Genomic DNA, 13,169 nt, shown 5'->3' with positions numbered 1-13,169 from the left:
ATCGGCTCCGTTCCAAAAATACGAAAACCATCAACCATGAAGCGGAGGCCACCCGAGCATAGAAACAGCAAGAAAGAAAAAAAAAACCGCACGTAAAATCTAAAAAAAACGCAAACAGGCAACGAAAAAGGGGGGTGCAACACGAGGACTTCCCAGGGGGTCACCCATCCTAGTACTACTCTCGCCCAAGCACGCTTAACTGCGGAGTTCTGATGGGATCCGGTGCATTAGTGCTGGTATGATCGCACCCGAAATACTATCCATGTTTATTGCTTTTATGTCTTAAAAGACGCAGAACCTCCTTTGTTTTCGTACGCGAGGCGTGGGACCCACGAGACCGATCGGCTCCGTTCCAAAAATACGAAAACCATGAACCATGAAGCGGAGGCCACCCAAGCATAGAAATAGCAAGAAAGAAAAAAAAAACAAAAAAAAAACCGCACGTAAAATCTAAAAAAACGCAAACGGGCAACGAAAAAAGGGGTGCAACACGAGGACTTCCCAGGGGGTCACCCATCCTAGTACTACTCTCGCCCAAGCACGCTTAACTGCGGACTTCTGATGGGATCCGGTGCATTAGTGCCGGTATGATCGCACCCGAAATATTATCCATGCTTATTGCTTTTATGTCTTAAAAGACGCAGAACCTCCTTTGTTTTCGTACGCGTGGCGTGGGACCCACGAGACCGATCGGCTCCGTTCCAAAAATACGAAAACCATGAACCATGAAGCGGAGGCCGCCCGAGCATAGAAATAGCAAGAAAGAAAAAAAAAACAAAAAAAAACCGCACGTAAAATCTAAAAAAACGCAAACGGGCAACGAAAAAGGGGGGGTGCAACACGAGGACTTCCCAGGGGGTCACCCATCCTAGTACTACTCTCGCCCAAGAACGCTTAACTGCGGAGTTCTGATGGGATCCGGTGCATTAGTGCTGGTATGATCGCACCCGAAATACTATCCATGCTTATTGCTTTTATGTTTTAAAAGACACAGAACCTCCTTTGTTTTCGTAAGCGAGGCGTGGGACCCACGTGACCGATCGGCTCCGTTCCAAAAATAAGAAAACCATGAACCATGAAGCGGAGGCCACCCGAGCATAGAAATAGCAAGAAAGAAAAAAAAACAAAAAAAAAACCGCACGTAAAATCTAAAAAAACGCAAACGGGCAACGAAAAAAGGGGTGCAACACGAGGACTTCCCAGGGGGTCAACCATCCTAGTACTACTCTCGCCCAAGCACGCTTAACTGCGGAGTTCTGATGGGATCCGGTGCATTAGTGCTGGTATGATCGCACCCGAAATACTATCCATGCTTATTGCTTTTATGTCTTAAAAGACGCAGAACCTCCTTTGTTTTCGTACGCGAGGCGTGGGACCCACGTGACCGATCGGCTCCGTTCCAAAAATACGAAAACCATCAACCATGAAGCGGAGGCCACCCGAGCATAGAAACAGCAAGAAAGAAAAAAAAAACCGCACGTAAAATCTAAAAAAAACGCAAACAGGCAACGAAAAAGGGGGGTGCAACACGAGGACTTCCCAGGGGGTCACCCATCCTAGTACTACTCTCGCCCAAGCACGCTTAACTGCGGAGTTCTGATGGGATCCGATGCATTAGTGCTGGTATGATCGCACCCGAAATACTATCCATGTTTATTGCTTTTATGTCTTAAAAGACGCAGAACCTCCTTTGTTTTCGTACGCGAGGCGTGGGACCCACGAGACCGATCGGCTCCGTTCCAAAAATACGAAAACCATGAACCATGAAGCGGAGGCCACCCAAGCATAGAAATAGCAAGAAAGAAAAAAAAAACAAAAAAAAAACCGCACGTAAAATCTAAAAAAACGCAAACGGGCAACGAAAAAAGGGGTGCAACATGAGGACTTCCCAGGGGGTCACCCATCCTAGTACTACTCTCGCCCAAGCACGCTTAACTGCGGACTTCTGATGGGATCCAGTGCATTAGTGCCGGTATGATCGCACCCGAAATATTATCCATGCTTATTGCTTTTATGTCTTAAAAGACGCAGAACCTCCTTTGTTTTCGTACGCGTGGCGTGGGACCCACGAGACCGATCGGCTCCGTTCCAAAAATATGAAAACCATGAACCATGAAGCGGAGGCCACCCGAGCATCGAAATAGCAAGAAAGAAAAAAAAAACAAAAAAAACCGCACGTAAAATCTAAAAAAACGCAAACGAGCAACGAAAAAGGGGGGGTGCAACACGAGGACTTCCCAGGGGGTCACCCATCCTAGTACTACTCTCGCCCAAGAACGCTTAACTGCGGAGTTCTGATGGGATCCGGTGCATTAGTGCTGGTATGATCGCACCCGAAATACTATCCATGCTTATTGCTTTTATGTTTTAAAAGACGCAGAACCTCCTTTGTTTTCGTAAGCGAGGCGTGGGACCCACGTGACCGATCGGCTCCGTACCAAAAATAAGAAAACCATGAACCATGAAGCGGAGGCCACCCGAGCATAGAAATAGCAAGAAAGAAAAAAAAACAAAAAAAAAACCGCACGTAAAATCTAAAAAAACGCAAACGGGCAACGAAAAAAGGGGTGCAACACGAGGACTTCCCAGGGGGTCAACCATCCTAGTACTACTCTCGCCCAAGCACGCTTAACTGCGGAGTTCTGATGGGATCCGGTGCATTAGTGCTGGTATGATCGCACCCGAAATACTATCCATGCTTATTGCTTTTATGTCTTAAAAGACGCAGAACCTCCTTTGTTTTCGTACGCGAGGCGTGGGACCCACGAGACCGATCGGCTCCGTTCCAAAAATACGAAAACCATGAACCATCAACCATGAACCATGAACCATGAAGCGGAGGCCACCCGAGCATAGAAATAGCAAGAAAGAAAAAAAAACAAAAAAAAAACCGCACGTAAAATCTAAAAAAACGCAAACGGGCAACGAAAAAAGGGGTGCAACACGAGGACTTCCCAGGGGGTCACCCATCCTAGTACTAGTCTCGCCCAAGCACGCTTAACTGCGGAGTTCTGATGGAATCCGGTGCATTAGTGCTGGTATGATCGCACCCGAAATACTATTCATGATTATTGCTTTTATGTCTTAAAAGACGCAGAACCTCCTTTGTTTTCGTACGCGAGGCGTGGGACCCACGTGACCGATCGGCTCCGTTCCAAAAATACGAAAACCATGAACCATAAAGCGGAGGCCACCCGAGCATAGAAATAGCAAGAAAGAAAAAAAAACAAAAAAAACCGCACGTAAAATCTAAAAAAAACGCAAACAGGCAACGAAAAAAGGGGGTGCAACACGAGGACTTCCCAGGGGGTCACCCATCCTAGTACTACTCTCGCCCAAGCACGCTTAACTGCGGAGTTCTGATGGGATCCGGTGCATTAGTGCTGGTATGATCGCACCCGAAATACTATCCATGCTTATTGCTTTTATGTCTTAAAAGACGCAGAACCTCCTTTGTTTTCGTAAGCGAGGCGTGGGACCCACGTGACCGATCGGCTCCGTTCCAAAAATACGAAAACCATGAACCATGAAGCGGAGGCCACCCGAGCATAGAAATAGCAAGAAAGAAAAAAAAACAAAAAAAAACCGCACGTAAAATCTAAAAAAAACGCAAACAGTCAACGAAAAAGGGGGGTGCAACACGAGGACTTCCCAGGGGATCATCCATCCTAGTACTACTCTCGCCCAAGCACACTTAACTGCGGAGTTCTGATGGGATCCGGTGCATTAGTGCTGGTATGATCGCACCCGAAATACTATCCATGCTTATTGCTTTTATGTCTTAAAAGACGTAGAACCTCCTTTGTTTTCGTACGCGAGGCGTGGGACCCACGTGACCGATCGGCTCCGTTGCAAAAATACGAAAACCATGAACCATGAAGCGGAGGCCACCCGAGCATAGAAATAGCAAGAAAGAAAAAAAAACAAAAAAAAAAAACCGCACGTAAAATCTAAAAAAACGCAAACGGGCAACGAAAAAAGGGGTGCAACACGAGGACTTCCCAGGGGGTCACCCATCCTAGTACTACTCTCGCCCAAGCACACTTAACTGCGGAGTTCTGATGGGATCCGGTGCATTAGTGCTGGTATGATCGCACCCGAAATACTATCCATGCTTATTGCTTTTATGTCTTAAAAGACGCAGAACCTCCTTTGTTTTCGTACGCGAGGCGTGGGACCCACGTGACCGATCGGCTCCGTTCCAAAAATACGAAAACCATCAACCATGAAGCGGAGGCCACCCGAGCATAGAAACAGCAAGAAAGAAAAAAAAAAAAAACCGAACGTAAAATCTAAAAAAAACGCAAACAGGCAACGAAAAAGGGGGGTGCAACACGAGGACTTCCCAGGGGGTCACCCATCCTAGTACTACTCTCTCCCAAGCACGCTTAACTGCGGAGTTCTGATGGGATCCGGTGCATTAGTGCTGGTATGATCGCACCCGAAATACTATCCATGTTTATTGCTTTTATGTCTTATAAGACGCAGAACCTCCTTTGTTTTCGTACGCGAGGCGTGGGACCCACGAGACCGATCGGCTCCGTTCCAAAAATACGAAAACCATGAACCATGAAGCGGAGGCCACCCGAGCATAGAAATAGCAAGAAAGAAAAAAAAAACAAAAAAAAACCGCACGTAAAATCTAAAAAAAACGCAAACAGGCAACGAAAAAGGGGGGGTGCAACACGAGGACTTCCCAGGGGGTCACCCATCCTAGTACTACTCTCGCCCAAGCACGCTTAACTGCGGAGTTCTGATGGAATCCGGTGCATTAGTGCTGGTATGATCGCACCCGAAATACTATCCATGTTTATTGCTTTTATGTCTTAAAAGACGCAGAACCTCCTTTGTTTTCGTACGCGAGGCGTGGGACCCACGAGACCGATCGGCTCCGTTCCAAAAATACGAAAACCATGAACCATGAAGCGGAGGCCACCCAAGCATAGAAATAGCAAGAAAGAAAAAAAAAACAAAAAAAAAACCGCACGTAAAATCTAAAAAAACGCAAACGGGCAACGAAAAAAGGGGTGCAACACGAGGACTTCCCAGGGGGTCACCCATCCTAGTACTACTCTCGCCCAAGCACGCTTAACTGCGGACTTCTGATGGGATCCGGTGCATTAGTGCCGGTATGATCGCACCCGAAATATTATCCATGCTTATTGCTTTTATGTCTTAAAAGACGCAGAACCTCCTTTGTTTTCGTACGCGTGGCGTGGGACCCACGAGACCGATCGGCTCCGTTCCAAAAATACGAAAACCATGAACCATGAAGCGGAGGCCACCCGAGCATAGAAATAGCAAGAAAGAAAAAAAAACAAAAAAAAACCGCACGTAAAATCTAAAAAAACGCAAACGGGCAACGAAAAAGGGGGGGTGCAACACGAGGACTTCCCAGGGGGTCACCCATCCTAGTACTACTCTCGCCCAAGAACGCTTAACTGCGGAGTTCTGATGGGATCCGGTGCATTAGTGCTGGTATGATCGCACCCGAAATACTATCCAATGCTTATTGCTTTTATGTTTTAAAAGACACAGAACCTCCTTTGTTTTCGTAAGCGAGGCGTGGGACCCACGTGACCGATCGGCTCCGTTCCAAAAATAAGAAAACCATGAACCATGAAGCGGAGGCCACCCGAGCATAGAAATAGCAAGAAAGAAAAAAAAACAAAAAAAAAACCGCACGTAAAATCTAAAAAAACGCAAACGGGCAACGAAAAAAGGGGTGCAACACGAGGACTTCCCAGGGGGTCAACCATCCTAGTACTACTCTCGCCCAAGCACGCTTAACTGCGGAGTTCTGATGGGATCCGGTGCATTAGTGCTGGTATGATCGCACCCGAAATACTATCCATGCTTATTGCTTTTATGTCTTAAAAGACGCAGAACCTCCTTTGTTTTCGTACGCGAGGCGTGGGACCCACGTGACCGATCGGCTCCGTTCCAAAAATACGAAAACCATCAACCATGAAGCGGAGGCCACCCGAGCATAGAAACAGCAAGAAAGAAAAAAAAAAAAACCGCACGTAAAATCTAAAAAAAACGCAAACAGGCAACGAAAAAGGGGGGTGCAACACGAGGACTTCCCAGGGGGTCACCCATCCTAGTACTACTCTCGCCCAAGCACGCTTAACTGCGGAGTTCTGATGGGATCCGGTGCATTAGTGCTGGTATGATCGCACCCGAAATACTATCCATGTTTATTGCTTTTATGTCTTAAAAGACGCAGAACCTCCTTTGTTTTCGTACGCGAGGCGTGGGACCCACGAGACCGATCGGCTCCGTTCCAAAAATACGAAAACCATGAACCATGAAGCGGAGGCCACCCAAGCATAGAAATAGCAAGAAAGAAAAAAAAACAAAAAAAAAAACCGCACGTAAAATCTAAAAAAACGCAAACGGGCAACGAAAAAAGGGGTGCAACATGAGGACTTCCCAGGGGGTCACCCATCCTAGTACTACTCTCGCCCAAGCACGCTTAACTGCGGACTTCTGATGGGATCCGGTGCATTAGTGCCGGTATGATCGCACCCGAAATATTATCCATGCTTATTGCTTTTATGTCTTAAAAGACGCAGAACCTCCTTTGTTTTCGTACGCGTGGCGTGGGACCCACGAGACCGATCGGCTCCGTTCCAAAAATACGAAAACCATGAACCATGAAGCGGAGGCCACCCGAGCATCGAAATAGCAAGAAAGAAAAAAAAAACAAAAAAAAACCGCACGTAAAATCTAAAAAAACGCAAACGGGCAACGAAAAAGGGGGGGTGCAACACGAGGACTTCCCAGGGGGTCACCCATCCTAGTACTACTCTCGCCCAAAAACGCTTAACTGCGGAGTTCTGATGGGATCCGGTGCATTAGTGCTGGTATGATCGCACCCGAAATACTATCCATGCTTATTGCTTTTATGTTTTAAAAGACGCAGAACCTCCTTTGTTTTCGTAAGCGAGGCGTGGGACCCACGTGACCGATCGGCTCCGTTCCAAAAATAAGAAAACCATGAACCATGAAGCGGAGGCCACCCAAGCATAGAAATAGCAAGAAAGAAAAAAAAACAAAAAAAAAACCGCACGTAAAATCTAAAAAAACGCAAACGGGCAACGAAAAAAGGGGTGCAACACGAGGACTTCCCAGGGGGTCAACCATCCTAGTACTACTCTCGCCCAAGCACGCTTAACTGCGGAGTTCTGATGGGATCCGGTGCATTAGTGCTGGTATGATCGCACCCGAAATACTATCCATGCTTATTGCTTTTATGTCTTAAAAGACGCAGAACCTCCTTTGTTTTCGTAAGCGAGGCGTGGGACCCACGTGACCGATCGGCTCCGTTCCAAAAATACGAAAACCATGAACCATGAAGCGGAGGCCACCCGAGCATAGAAATAGCAAGAAAGAAAAAAAAACAAAAAAAAACCGCACGTAAAATCTAAAAAAAACGCAAACAGTCAACGAAAAAGGGGGGTGCAACACGAGGACTTCCCAGGGGATCACCCATCCTAGTACTACTCTCGCCCAAGCACACTTAACTGCGGAGTTCTGATGGGATCCGGTGCATTAGTGCTGGTATGATCGCACCCGAAATACTATCCATGCTTATTGCTTTTATGTCTTAAAAGACGCAGAACCTCCTTTGTTTTCGTACGCGAGGCGTGGGACCCACGTGACCGATCGGCTCCGTTGCAAAAATACGAAAACCATGAACCATGAAGCGGAGGCCACCCGAGCATAGAAATAGCAAGAAAGAAAAAAAAACAAAAAAAAAAACCGCACGTAAAATCTAAAAAAACGCAAACGGGCAACGAAAAAAGGGGTGCAACACGAGGACTTCCCAGGGGGTCACCCATCCTAGTACTACTCTCGCCCAAGCACACTTAACTGCGGAGTTCTGATGGGATCCGGTGCATTAGTGCTGGTATGATCGCACCCGAAATACTATCCATGCTTATTGCTTTTATGTCTTAAAAGACGCAGAACCTCCTTTGTTTTCGTACGCGAGGCGTGGGACCCACGTGACCGATCGGCTCCGTTCCAAAAATACGAAAACCATCAACCATGAAGCGGAGGCCACCCGAGCATAGAAACAACAAGAAAGAAAAAAAAAAAACCGAACGTAAAATCTAAAAAAAACGCAAACAGGCAACGAAAAAGGGGGGTGCAACACGAGGACTTCCCAGGGGGTCACCCATCCTAGTACTACTCTCTCCCAAGCACGCTTAACTGCGGAGTTCTGATGGGATCCGGTGCATTAGTGCTGGTATGATCGCACCCGAAATACTATCCATGTTTATTGCTTTTATGTCTTATAAGACGCAGAACCTCCTTTGTTTTCGTACGCGAGGCGTGGGACCCACGAGACCGATCGGCTCCGTTCCAAAAATACGAAAACCATGAACCATGAAGCGGAGGCCACCCGAGCATAGAAATAGCAAGAAAGAAAAAAAAAAACAAAAAAAAAACCGCACGTAAAATCTAAAAAAACGCAAACGGGCAACGAAAAAAGGGGTGCAACACGAGGACTTCCCAGGGGGTCACCCATCCTAGTACTACTCTCGCCCAAGCACGCTTAACTGCGGACTTCTGATGGGATCCGGTGCATTAGTGCCGGTATGATCGCACCCGAAATATTATCCATGCTTATTGCTTTTATGTCTTAAAAGACGCAGAACCTCCTTTGTTTTCGTACGCGTGGCGTGGGACCCACGAGACCGATCGGCTCCGTTCCAAAAATACGAAAACCATGAACCATGAAGCGGAGGCCACCCGAGCATAGAAATAGCAAGAAAGAAAAAAAAACAAAAAAAAACCGCACGTAAAATCTAAAAAAATGCAAACGGGCAACGAAAAAGGGGGGGAGCAACACGAGGACTTCCCAGGGGGTCACCCATCCTAGTACTACTCTCGCCCAAGCACGCTTAACTACGGAGTTCTGATGGGATCCGGTGCATTAGTGCTGGTATGATCGCACCCGAAATACTATCCATGCTTATTGCTTTTATGTTTTAAAAGACGCAGAACCTCCTTTGTTTTCGTACGCGAGGCGTGGGACCCACGAGACCGATCGGCTCCGTTCCAAAAATACGAAAACCATGAACCATGAAGCGGAGGCCACCCGAGCATAGAAATAGCAAGAAAGAAAAAAAAAACAAAAAAAAAACCGCACGTAAAATCTAAAAAAACGCAAACGGGCAACGAAAAAAGGGGTGCAACACGAGGACTTCCCAGGGGGTCACCCATCCTAGTACTACTCTCGCCCAAGCACGCTTAACTGCGGAGTTCTGATGGGATCCGGTGCATTAGTGTCGGTATGATCGCACCCGAAATACTATCCATGCTTATTGCTTTTATGTCTTAAAAGACGCAGAACCTCCTTTGTTTTCGTACGCGAGGCGTGGGACCCACGAGACCGATCGGCTCCGTTCCAAAAATACGAAAACCATGAACCATGAACCATGAAGCGGAGGCCACCCGAGCATAGAAATAGCAAGAAAGAAAAAAAAACAAAAAAAAACCGCACGTAAAATCTAAAAAAACGCAAACGGGCAACGAAAAAAGGGGTGCAACACGAGGACTTCCCAGGGGGTCACCCATCCTAGTACTACTCTCGCCCAAGCACGCTTAACTGCGGAGTTCTGATGGAATCCGGTGCATTAGTGCTGGTATGATCGCACCCGAAATACTATTCATGATTATTGCTTTTATGTCTTAAAAGACGCAGAACCTCCTTTGTTTTCGTACGCGAGACGTGGGACCCACGTGACCGATCGGCTCCGTTGCAAAAATACGAAAACCATGAACCATGAAGCGGAGGCCACCCGAGCATAGAAATAGCAAGAAAGAAAAAAAACAAAAAAAAAAAACCGCACGTAAAATCTAAAAAAACGCAAACGGGCAACGAAAAAGGGGGGTGCAACACGAGGACTTCCCAGGGGGTCACCCATCCTAGTACTACTCTCGCCCAAGCACACTTAACTGCGGACTTCTGATGGGATCCGGTGCATTAGTGCTGGTATGATCGCACCCGAAATACTATCCATGCTTATTGCTTTTATGTCTTAAAAGACGCAGAACCTCCTTTGTTTTCGTACGCGAGGCGTGGGACCCACGTGACCGATCGGCTCCGTTCCAAAAATACGAAAACCATGAACCATGAAGCGGAGGCCACCCGAGCATAGAAATAGCAAGAAAGAAAAAAAAACAAAAAAAAACCGCACGTAAAATCTGAAAAAAACGCAAACAGGCATCGAAAAAGGGGGGTGCAACACGAGGACATCCCAGGGGGTCACCCATCCTAGTACTACTCTCGCCCAAGCACGCTTAACTGCGGAGTTCTGATGGGATCCGGTGCATTAGTGCTGGTATGATCGCACCCGAAATACTATCCATGCTTATTGCTTTTATGTCTTAAAAGACGCAGAACCTCCTTTGTTTTCGTACGCGAGGCGTGGGACCCACGTGACCGATCGGCTCCGTTCCAAAAATACGAAAACCATCAACCATGAAGCGGAGGCCACCCGAGCATAGAAACAGCAAGAAAGAAAAAAAAAACCGCACGTAAAATCTAAAAAAAACGCAAACAGGCAACGAAAAAGGGGGGTGCAACACGAGGACTTCCCAGGGGGTCACCCATCCTAGTACTACTCTCGCCCAAACACGCTTAACTGCGGAGTTCTGATGGGATCCGGTGCATTAGTGCTGGTATGATCGCACCCGAAATACTATCCATGTTTATTGCTTTTATGTCTTAAAAGACGCAGAACCTCCTTTGTTTTCGTACGCGAGGCGTGGGACCCACGAGACCGATCGGCTCCGTTCCAAAAATACGAAAACCATGAACCATGAAGCGGAGGCCACCCAAGCATAGAAATAGCAAGAAAGAAAAAAAAAACAAAAAAAAAACCGCATGTAAAATCTAAAAAAACGCAAACGGGCAATGAAAAAAGGGGTGCAACACGAGGACTTCCCAGGGGGTCACCCATCCTAGTACTACTCTCGCCCAAGCACGCTTAACTGCGGACTTCTGATGGGATCCGGTGCATTAGTGCCGGTATGATCGCACCCGAAATATTATCCATGCTTATTGCTTTTATGTCTTAAAAGACGCAGAACCTCCTTTGTTTTCGTACGCGTGGCGTGGGACCCACGAGACCGATCGGCTCCGTTCCAAAAATACGAAAACCATGAACCATGAAGCGGAGGCCACCCGAGCATAGAAATAGCAAGAAAGAAAAAAAAAACAAAAAAAAACCGCACGTAAAATCTAAAAAAACGCAAACGGGCAACGAAAAAGGGGGGGTGCAACACGAGGACTTCCCAGGGGGTCACCCATCCTAGTACTACTCTCGCCCAAGAACGCTTAACTGCGGAGTTCTGATGGGATCCGGTGCATTAGTGCTGGTATGATCGCACCCGAAATACTATCCATGCTTATTGCTTTTATGTTTTAAAAGACGCAGAACCTCCTTTGTTTTCGTAAGCGAGGCGTGGGACCCACGTGACCGATCGGCTCCGTTCCAAAAATACGAAAACCATGAACCATGAAGCGGAGGCCACCCGAGCATAGAAATAGCAAGAAAGAAAAAAAAACAAAAAAAAACCGCACGTAAAATCTAAAAAAAACGCAAACAGGCAACGAAAAAGGGGGGTGCAACACGAGGACTTCCCAGGGGGTCACCCATCCTAGTACTACTCTCGCCCAAGCACGCTTAACTGCGGAGTTCTGATGGGATCCGGTGCATTAGTGCTGGTATGATCGCACCCGAAATACTATCCATGCTTATTGCTTTTATGTCTTAAAAGACGCAGAACCTCCTTTGTTTTCGTAAGCGAGGCGTGGGACCCACGTGACCGATCGGCTCCGTTCCAAAAATACGAAAACCATGAACCATGAAGCGGAGGCCACCCGAGCATAGAAATAGCAAGAAAGAAAAAAAAACAAAAAAAAACCGCACGTAAAATCTAAAAAAAACGCAAACAGGCAACGAAAAAGGGGGGTGCAACACGAGGACTTCCCAGGGGGTCACCCATCCTAGTACTACTCTCGCCCAAGCACGCTTAACTGCGGAGTTCTGATGGGATCCGGTGCATTAGTGCTCGTATGATCGCACCCGAAATACTATCCATGCTTATTGCTTTTATGTCTTAAAAGACGCAGAACCTCCTTTGTTTTCGTACGCGAGGCGTGGGACCCACGTGACCGATTGGCTCCGTTCCAAAAATACGAAAACCATCAACCATGAAGCGGAGGCCACCCGAGCATAGAAACAGCAAGAAAGAAAAAAAAACAAAAAAAAAACAGCACGAAAAATCTAAAAAAAACGCAAACGGGCAACGAAAAAGGGGGTGCAACACGAGGACTTCCCAGGGGGTCACCCATCCTAGTACTACTCTCGCCCAAGCACGCTTAACTACGGAGTTCTGATGGGATCCGGTGCATTAGTGCTGGTATGATCGCACCCGAAATACTATTCATGATTCATGCTTTTATGTCTTAAAAGACGCAGAACCTCCTTTGTTTTCGTACGCGAGGCGTGGGACCCACGAGACCGATCGGCTCCGTTCCAAAAATACGAAAACCATGAACCATGAAGCGGAGGCCACCCGAGCATAGAAATAGCAAGAAAGAAAAAAAAAACAAAAAAAAACCGCACGTAAAATCTAAAAAAACGCAAACGGGCAACGAAAAAAGGGGTGCAACACGAGGACTTCCCAGGGGGTCACCCATCCTAGTACTACTCTCGCCCAAGCACGCTTAACTGCGGACTTCTGATGGGATCCGGTGCATTAGTGCCGGTATGATCGCACCCGAAATATTATCCATGCTTATTGCTTTTATGTCTTAAAAGACGCAGAACCTCCTTTGTTTTCGTACGCGTGGCGTGGGACCCACGAGACCGATCGGCTCCGTTCCAAAAATACGAAAACCATGAACAATGAAGCGGAGGCCACCCGAGCATAGAAATAGCAAGAAAGAAAAAAAAAACAAAAAAAACCGCACGTAAAATCTGAAAAAACGCAAACGGGCAACGAAAAAGGGGGGGTGCAACACGAGGACTTCCCAGGGGGTCACCCATCCTAGTACTACTCTCGCCCAAGAACGCTTAACTGCGGAGTTCTGATGGGATCCGGTGCATTAGTGCTGGTATGATCGCACCCGAAATACTATCCAT

At 47.1% G+C, this 13,169-nt stretch overlaps 38 non-coding genes across 38 annotated transcripts; all 38 read right to left on the bottom strand.

Moving 5' to 3' along the window:
* Positions 1-131: 131 nt before the first annotated feature.
* Positions 132-250, bottom strand: LOC145151981 (5S ribosomal RNA). Its single transcript, XR_013732520.1, has one exon. It is a non-coding gene; the product is annotated as a 5S ribosomal RNA (ribosomal RNA).
* Positions 251-480: 230 nt separating this feature from the next.
* On the bottom strand, positions 481-599 carry LOC145144473 (5S ribosomal RNA). The gene has a single exon (XR_013725482.1). It is a non-coding gene; the product is annotated as a 5S ribosomal RNA (ribosomal RNA).
* Positions 600-830: 231 nt separating this feature from the next.
* LOC145139495 (5S ribosomal RNA) lies at positions 831-949 on the bottom strand. The gene has a single exon (XR_013721924.1). It is a non-coding gene; the product is annotated as a 5S ribosomal RNA (ribosomal RNA).
* A 229-nt stretch (positions 950-1,178) lies between these two features.
* On the bottom strand, positions 1,179-1,297 carry LOC145155522 (5S ribosomal RNA). The gene has a single exon (XR_013735957.1). It is a non-coding gene; the product is annotated as a 5S ribosomal RNA (ribosomal RNA).
* Positions 1,298-1,518: 221 nt separating this feature from the next.
* Positions 1,519-1,637, bottom strand: LOC145155938 (5S ribosomal RNA). Its single transcript, XR_013736365.1, has one exon. It is a non-coding gene; the product is annotated as a 5S ribosomal RNA (ribosomal RNA).
* Positions 1,638-1,867: 230 nt separating this feature from the next.
* On the bottom strand, positions 1,868-1,986 carry LOC145149301 (5S ribosomal RNA). The gene has a single exon (XR_013730151.1). It is a non-coding gene; the product is annotated as a 5S ribosomal RNA (ribosomal RNA).
* Positions 1,987-2,216: 230 nt separating this feature from the next.
* On the bottom strand, positions 2,217-2,335 carry LOC145139491 (5S ribosomal RNA). Its single transcript, XR_013721923.1, has one exon. It is a non-coding gene; the product is annotated as a 5S ribosomal RNA (ribosomal RNA).
* Positions 2,336-2,564: 229 nt separating this feature from the next.
* LOC145155521 (5S ribosomal RNA) lies at positions 2,565-2,683 on the bottom strand. The gene has a single exon (XR_013735956.1). It is a non-coding gene; the product is annotated as a 5S ribosomal RNA (ribosomal RNA).
* A 250-nt stretch (positions 2,684-2,933) lies between these two features.
* On the bottom strand, positions 2,934-3,052 carry LOC145140685 (5S ribosomal RNA). The gene has a single exon (XR_013722238.1). It is a non-coding gene; the product is annotated as a 5S ribosomal RNA (ribosomal RNA).
* Positions 3,053-3,281: 229 nt separating this feature from the next.
* Positions 3,282-3,400, bottom strand: LOC145151980 (5S ribosomal RNA). Its single transcript, XR_013732519.1, has one exon. It is a non-coding gene; the product is annotated as a 5S ribosomal RNA (ribosomal RNA).
* A 230-nt stretch (positions 3,401-3,630) lies between these two features.
* On the bottom strand, positions 3,631-3,749 carry LOC145146341 (5S ribosomal RNA). The gene has a single exon (XR_013727290.1). It is a non-coding gene; the product is annotated as a 5S ribosomal RNA (ribosomal RNA).
* A 231-nt stretch (positions 3,750-3,980) lies between these two features.
* On the bottom strand, positions 3,981-4,099 carry LOC145154084 (5S ribosomal RNA). The gene has a single exon (XR_013734568.1). It is a non-coding gene; the product is annotated as a 5S ribosomal RNA (ribosomal RNA).
* A 225-nt stretch (positions 4,100-4,324) lies between these two features.
* LOC145144971 (5S ribosomal RNA) lies at positions 4,325-4,443 on the bottom strand. The gene has a single exon (XR_013725967.1). It is a non-coding gene; the product is annotated as a 5S ribosomal RNA (ribosomal RNA).
* Positions 4,444-4,675: 232 nt separating this feature from the next.
* LOC145155332 (5S ribosomal RNA) lies at positions 4,676-4,794 on the bottom strand. Its single transcript, XR_013735778.1, has one exon. It is a non-coding gene; the product is annotated as a 5S ribosomal RNA (ribosomal RNA).
* A 230-nt stretch (positions 4,795-5,024) lies between these two features.
* Positions 5,025-5,143, bottom strand: LOC145144472 (5S ribosomal RNA). Its single transcript, XR_013725481.1, has one exon. It is a non-coding gene; the product is annotated as a 5S ribosomal RNA (ribosomal RNA).
* Positions 5,144-5,373: 230 nt separating this feature from the next.
* Positions 5,374-5,492, bottom strand: LOC145139485 (5S ribosomal RNA). Its single transcript, XR_013721922.1, has one exon. It is a non-coding gene; the product is annotated as a 5S ribosomal RNA (ribosomal RNA).
* Positions 5,493-5,722: 230 nt separating this feature from the next.
* Positions 5,723-5,841, bottom strand: LOC145155520 (5S ribosomal RNA). The gene has a single exon (XR_013735955.1). It is a non-coding gene; the product is annotated as a 5S ribosomal RNA (ribosomal RNA).
* Positions 5,842-6,065: 224 nt separating this feature from the next.
* Positions 6,066-6,184, bottom strand: LOC145151979 (5S ribosomal RNA). The gene has a single exon (XR_013732518.1). It is a non-coding gene; the product is annotated as a 5S ribosomal RNA (ribosomal RNA).
* Positions 6,185-6,414: 230 nt separating this feature from the next.
* LOC145148409 (5S ribosomal RNA) lies at positions 6,415-6,533 on the bottom strand. The gene has a single exon (XR_013729295.1). It is a non-coding gene; the product is annotated as a 5S ribosomal RNA (ribosomal RNA).
* Positions 6,534-6,764: 231 nt separating this feature from the next.
* On the bottom strand, positions 6,765-6,883 carry LOC145145974 (5S ribosomal RNA). Its single transcript, XR_013726923.1, has one exon. It is a non-coding gene; the product is annotated as a 5S ribosomal RNA (ribosomal RNA).
* A 229-nt stretch (positions 6,884-7,112) lies between these two features.
* On the bottom strand, positions 7,113-7,231 carry LOC145155519 (5S ribosomal RNA). The gene has a single exon (XR_013735954.1). It is a non-coding gene; the product is annotated as a 5S ribosomal RNA (ribosomal RNA).
* Positions 7,232-7,461: 230 nt separating this feature from the next.
* Positions 7,462-7,580, bottom strand: LOC145140919 (5S ribosomal RNA). The gene has a single exon (XR_013722350.1). It is a non-coding gene; the product is annotated as a 5S ribosomal RNA (ribosomal RNA).
* A 230-nt stretch (positions 7,581-7,810) lies between these two features.
* Positions 7,811-7,929, bottom strand: LOC145154083 (5S ribosomal RNA). Its single transcript, XR_013734567.1, has one exon. It is a non-coding gene; the product is annotated as a 5S ribosomal RNA (ribosomal RNA).
* A 223-nt stretch (positions 7,930-8,152) lies between these two features.
* LOC145144970 (5S ribosomal RNA) lies at positions 8,153-8,271 on the bottom strand. Its single transcript, XR_013725966.1, has one exon. It is a non-coding gene; the product is annotated as a 5S ribosomal RNA (ribosomal RNA).
* Positions 8,272-8,502: 231 nt separating this feature from the next.
* LOC145144471 (5S ribosomal RNA) lies at positions 8,503-8,621 on the bottom strand. Its single transcript, XR_013725480.1, has one exon. It is a non-coding gene; the product is annotated as a 5S ribosomal RNA (ribosomal RNA).
* Positions 8,622-8,851: 230 nt separating this feature from the next.
* Positions 8,852-8,970, bottom strand: LOC145155688 (5S ribosomal RNA). The gene has a single exon (XR_013736117.1). It is a non-coding gene; the product is annotated as a 5S ribosomal RNA (ribosomal RNA).
* Positions 8,971-9,200: 230 nt separating this feature from the next.
* Positions 9,201-9,319, bottom strand: LOC145143711 (5S ribosomal RNA). Its single transcript, XR_013724741.1, has one exon. It is a non-coding gene; the product is annotated as a 5S ribosomal RNA (ribosomal RNA).
* Positions 9,320-9,554: 235 nt separating this feature from the next.
* On the bottom strand, positions 9,555-9,673 carry LOC145155331 (5S ribosomal RNA). The gene has a single exon (XR_013735777.1). It is a non-coding gene; the product is annotated as a 5S ribosomal RNA (ribosomal RNA).
* Positions 9,674-9,904: 231 nt separating this feature from the next.
* On the bottom strand, positions 9,905-10,023 carry LOC145145828 (5S ribosomal RNA). Its single transcript, XR_013726783.1, has one exon. It is a non-coding gene; the product is annotated as a 5S ribosomal RNA (ribosomal RNA).
* A 230-nt stretch (positions 10,024-10,253) lies between these two features.
* Positions 10,254-10,372, bottom strand: LOC145144090 (5S ribosomal RNA). The gene has a single exon (XR_013725109.1). It is a non-coding gene; the product is annotated as a 5S ribosomal RNA (ribosomal RNA).
* Positions 10,373-10,593: 221 nt separating this feature from the next.
* LOC145155221 (5S ribosomal RNA) lies at positions 10,594-10,712 on the bottom strand. Its single transcript, XR_013735672.1, has one exon. It is a non-coding gene; the product is annotated as a 5S ribosomal RNA (ribosomal RNA).
* Positions 10,713-10,942: 230 nt separating this feature from the next.
* LOC145144469 (5S ribosomal RNA) lies at positions 10,943-11,061 on the bottom strand. Its single transcript, XR_013725478.1, has one exon. It is a non-coding gene; the product is annotated as a 5S ribosomal RNA (ribosomal RNA).
* Positions 11,062-11,292: 231 nt separating this feature from the next.
* On the bottom strand, positions 11,293-11,411 carry LOC145139474 (5S ribosomal RNA). The gene has a single exon (XR_013721919.1). It is a non-coding gene; the product is annotated as a 5S ribosomal RNA (ribosomal RNA).
* A 230-nt stretch (positions 11,412-11,641) lies between these two features.
* LOC145151977 (5S ribosomal RNA) lies at positions 11,642-11,760 on the bottom strand. Its single transcript, XR_013732517.1, has one exon. It is a non-coding gene; the product is annotated as a 5S ribosomal RNA (ribosomal RNA).
* Positions 11,761-11,990: 230 nt separating this feature from the next.
* Positions 11,991-12,109, bottom strand: LOC145143677 (5S ribosomal RNA). The gene has a single exon (XR_013724706.1). It is a non-coding gene; the product is annotated as a 5S ribosomal RNA (ribosomal RNA).
* A 230-nt stretch (positions 12,110-12,339) lies between these two features.
* On the bottom strand, positions 12,340-12,458 carry LOC145152464 (5S ribosomal RNA). Its single transcript, XR_013732987.1, has one exon. It is a non-coding gene; the product is annotated as a 5S ribosomal RNA (ribosomal RNA).
* Positions 12,459-12,687: 229 nt separating this feature from the next.
* On the bottom strand, positions 12,688-12,806 carry LOC145144468 (5S ribosomal RNA). Its single transcript, XR_013725477.1, has one exon. It is a non-coding gene; the product is annotated as a 5S ribosomal RNA (ribosomal RNA).
* A 230-nt stretch (positions 12,807-13,036) lies between these two features.
* Positions 13,037-13,155, bottom strand: LOC145139466 (5S ribosomal RNA). The gene has a single exon (XR_013721918.1). It is a non-coding gene; the product is annotated as a 5S ribosomal RNA (ribosomal RNA).
* Between the last annotated feature and the right edge of the window lie 14 nt (positions 13,156-13,169).

Source organism: Lactuca virosa, chromosome 1 (assembly GCF_052849685.1).
Source record: "Lactuca virosa cultivar CGN04683 chromosome 1, Lactuca_virosa_CGN04683_v6, whole genome shotgun sequence".
Taxonomy (NCBI): domain Eukaryota; kingdom Viridiplantae; phylum Streptophyta; class Magnoliopsida; order Asterales; family Asteraceae; genus Lactuca; species Lactuca virosa.
The sequence above is the reverse complement of the archived record's forward strand: the minus strand, read 5'-3'. Positions and strand labels throughout refer to the sequence as shown.